Source organism: Lepisma saccharinum, chromosome 14 (assembly GCF_977018435.1).
Source record: "Lepisma saccharinum chromosome 14, izLepSacc3.1, whole genome shotgun sequence".
In the NCBI taxonomy this organism is placed as follows: Eukaryota; Metazoa; Arthropoda; class Insecta; order Zygentoma; family Lepismatidae; genus Lepisma; species Lepisma saccharinum.
The window spans coordinates 13,303,034-13,306,347 of NC_139242.1; the positions used below are offsets into that span (position 1 = coordinate 13,303,034).

General features: G+C 32.6%; 1 protein-coding gene across 1 annotated transcript in view; it reads left to right on the forward strand.

Moving 5' to 3' along the window:
• LOC145998290 (2-amino-3-ketobutyrate coenzyme A ligase, mitochondrial-like) overlaps window positions 1-2,471 on the forward strand; it is an 84,030-nt gene extending 81,559 nt beyond the window's left edge. Inside the window, 1 exon segment of the mRNA XM_083134692.1 lies at window positions 431-2,471. The gene's annotated coding sequence lies outside the window, so the exon portion shown is untranslated.
• Window positions 2,472-3,314: the final 843 nt, after the last annotated feature.

Genomic DNA, 3,314 nt, shown 5'->3' on the forward strand with positions numbered 1-3,314 from the left:
TCTCTCTCTCTCTCTCTCTCTCTCTCTCTCCCTCCCTCCCTCCCCCTCCCCCTGCAACCATTTTTGTAATACAGATTATAGTGCAAAATACAGTAAATTCGAATGGTTTAAATTGACAAGGATGGTTATGTTTCTTTGTTGTTTTATTATGCATGCACCATTAAGAACTGTACTTGTATATTATTTTAGCTCGCAGTGCATGTTTTTAAATGTTACATATATCAATACCATTTTGCTATCAACTTTTGTTTAGTATTTTAATTTTTTGAGGTTTCTGTGGTACATTTCTTCGAAGTATTATCTTATTTGTTTTTGAACTGGTGATATTATTTTTCTTTTTAAGTCTGGTAATTGTTTTATGTGTATGCATGTTGTTGAACGTTTTCTCTCTATTGTTTTTTTGTTATTACAGTTAAAAACTATTTTATAGGGCTGAGCCGAAACAACTTTGAACCAATACCAATACTGTTACGGGTCCCCACCGATACTGATACGGATACTTGAAAATTGCAATAATTAAAATTTGTTCAAAATATTATGGTGAGTAAATAATCTTCTCCTATATGCATGAATTTACCAATAAATTTTCTTTAGAATATTCAAGAATAACATCAGAGTATTAAAAATAGATGTTATGTAATAAAAAAATAGTTTTCTTTCATAATTTGTGCAAAATGAAGAGGGAGCTTAAATTTTGCATGATTTATAAAAATATTAGACTCTGTGAAAATGTCGTGTGGAATTTTTGCTGACTCCGTGAAAGACCAAAATGCTGGAAAAGTATCGGCTGATATTGGTAGGTGAATTCCAACTGATACTTTCCGATACCGATACATTGGCTCAGCCCCACTATCTTATATAGAAGCCTACTCATTCAGTGTTGGTTTGATTGTAATACATTATATGTAATAAAATAAGAAAGGGATCCAGAAGGCTAAATCTTCCATATACATTGTATTTATGCAGGTTTTTTGTTCTATTGATAGGTGAAAATAATTTAATGCACATGAGGACCCTGCCTGTTAGCATGCTGGTTAATTTTTATCTTGTCCTGGATTCAATTCCCACACATTTCAGCGGTTCACACCCAGTACTAATCAATCTCTTGGTGCATAATGTAAATTTTAATAGACTTGTGAAAATTACAGGTTTTCCTAATTCTGTTGGGAACATTCTTACATACGTTATTAAAAAGATGTAATTGAAGTTTTATGGGCTCCTGTGTAACTAAGTGGTTACTGCTCTCACCTTTGTTGCAAGCGGTCCCAGGTTTGATTCCCAATGGAAGCCCCCAAAATTTCATTGTTGACAAATTGCAGGGCTACTTGAAAATAAGAGGCAATGGGGCTCGATGCACTGCCTGCACATCGCCCAATGAAAATGCCGCTCTGGCAGACCCTGGCCCTTCGAGGGCTGTTGCCCCATGGTTTTAGTTTAGCTTGAAGTTTTACTTTGATTTTGCAAGTTATTGAATGCTCACAAAAAATCAATCAGTTGCAAAGCTTATCTCTATTAATACCTTTCATATGATCTTTCTGATAATGCAGTGTACCATTCAAATTTAGATATATCTGTGCCTTACAAAATTTACTTTTCTATTATTTTTTTTTTTTTTAAAAAAAAAGTGTTAATAATGATGTAGCTGCTATTCCACTTAAGTGACTATTTGAGTTTGTATGCTCACAGTTTCATTTTTATTTGGAAAATCACAATTAAATGTTGGAAAATTTTGTAATTTCAATACAATAAAATGTATATACTTAAAGGTACTTACGGTAGATAGTGAGTATTGATTTTAACGAAAACTACATTTCAGGATTCCACTGATCCCTTTCAGGATTCCACTGATCCCTTCATCAGGTTACAAAACTAGGCCAGTGTAACTACACCTTAACTACACTGTCCTAGTTTAGTAACCTGATGAAGGATCAGTGGAATCCTGAAACGTAGTTTTCATTAAAATCAATACTCACTGTCGTAAGTACCTCCAAGTATATACATTTTATTGTATACTAACTTATTCAACGTGAGTAAGTCGCACAAGCACTAAATGTGAATTGTAATTTCAACCATTGGCTTCTTTTTAAGTTGTGATGCAAAATACATATTAAAAATTATGATACGTGTTCAATGTTAATATTATAGTGTGTTCACTCACAGATTCGTCAAAGTGAGTCAGGTTATTACAACTGAGATGTGTCCATGACTGTGTTAATATATTTTTGTTGAATAAAGATGCACAAGAAAATCTAGCATTGAAAAATTTTAATGTAGAGAGAGGGAGCATGTATTCTTTGCTCAATCTTTTACATAAATGTAGTGTTCAAATGAGATTATATCTTGACAAGTTTTCCTTTATTACTCATAAATATTTCTATTTACTTTATACAGTTGTTTTTATATTTTATATATATTCTTTTATAGTATTCTATTTTTGTAAGAATTTGTTCAGAGGGAGTATTATATATGTGTCTTCCATATCTAACATGTAAGAAAAATGTATTATGTAAATGATCTTACATGTGAAATATTACTAAATAAAATAACGTTAAGAGACAGGCTTAATTATTAGTCTGTAGTATTGTTAAGTCTATTCTCACAAATCATTTTCATGACTTGTAGAACTGGATTAAATAATCTGAAGAAAGTATATGAAAATATAATATTTAGCCTGAAATATACTTATCATTTTTACAAAAAAATATACCTTAATAGCTTAACGAAATTCCTAGCCTTTAACACATTCACGCCCAGGTCTGGAGGGCCATTTAAACGGCCAGCCCAGGTATTTTCTGAATCCAAACTTACCTTAAAAAAAATAAAAAATAAAGCTGCCATCTTGAATTTTGGAGTTTTTCAAAATGGCAGCCTGGCTGCAAATGGCACTCTTTCGTAGACTCTTTCAGCCCCGCAGATGGAAACCTGACCTTGTTGAGGGTTCCTGCTGGTGTCCCTTACCGATGACCCCTCGTTGGTCCTCCAAGGGTCCAAACAATTTGTACCGCATCAGGTCTCCACTCAAATCACATGGTGCACCCCTTTTTGTTCGCCAATCAATAAACTTTGTGGAAAATGCTAAACGACCATAGTTTATTTATTTATGTATTTTACCTAAAGTGTCAGATACAGTACTGAATGACCATTTTACACTGAAACAGTAACAGCAGAAAAAATACAATAATAACATCAACAAAATAGAATACAAAATGGTACAGAAAACAAATCAAAATTATACATACATCATTAACAATTTTCTATAACTTTCTTTTGGCAAGAATATGTTCACTTTTGGAGTCAGGTTATTTATTATATGA